The sequence below is a fragment of the Seriola lalandi genome, unplaced genomic scaffold (assembly GCF_002814215.2).
Source record: "Seriola lalandi dorsalis isolate HSWRI2012SDOR001 ecotype SW California unplaced genomic scaffold, Sedor1 jcf7180002054680, whole genome shotgun sequence".
NCBI classification, from domain to species: Eukaryota; Metazoa; Chordata; class Actinopteri; order Carangiformes; family Carangidae; genus Seriola; species Seriola lalandi.
Window position 1 is genome coordinate 349,497 of NW_019525233.1, and position 807 is coordinate 350,303.

General features: G+C 23.2%; 1 protein-coding gene across 1 annotated transcript in view; it reads left to right on the plus strand.

The window, feature by feature from the left end:
* LOC111666765 (synaptic vesicle glycoprotein 2C-like) overlaps positions 1–807 on the plus strand; it is a 37,611-nt gene that overhangs the window by 18,779 nt on the left and 18,025 nt on the right. The window lies entirely within an intron of this gene.

Here is an 807-nt window from a genome sequence, read left to right on the forward strand (position 1 = left end):
AAAAATTTCAAAAAACGTCATAATATAGTAAGATATAAAAATGTAAAAGAAAACCATCATAGGCAAAAAGAAATTCAAAAAAGATCATAGTAAAGTAAGGCATAAAACGTCATAGTATAATATGGCATAAAAAATTCCAAAAATGTCATAATATAGTAAGGCATAAAAATGTCATAAAAAAAACATCATAGTATAGTAAGGCACAAAAATTTCAAAAAACGTCATAGTATAGTAAGGCATATAAATTTCAAAAAACGTAATAATATAGTAAGACATAAAAATGTAAAAAAAAAAAAAAACATCATGGTATAGTAGGGCAAAAGAATTTCCAAAAAAATGATTGTATAGTAAGGCTAAAAACGTCATAGTATAATACGCCATAAAAAGTCATAGTATAGTAAGGCATAAAAATTTCAAAAAACGTCATAGTATAGTAAGTCATAAAATTTCAAAAAACGTCATAATATACTAAGGCTAAAAAATTTTTTTTAAATGTCATAGTATAGTAAGGCATAAATTTTTTTTAAAAATGTCAGATTATAGTAAGGCATAAAAATGTCAAAAAAAATCATAATATCGTAAGGGATAAAAATTTCAAAAAACGTCATAGTATAGTAAGGCATAAAAATGCAAAAAAAGTCATAGTATAGTAAGGCATAAAAATATCAGAAAATGTCATAGTATAGTAAGGCTAAAAACGTAATAGTATAATACGGCATAAAAAGTCATAGTATAGTAAGGCATAAAAATTTCCAAAAATGTCATAATATAGTAAGACATAAAAATATCAAAAAACGTCATATTATA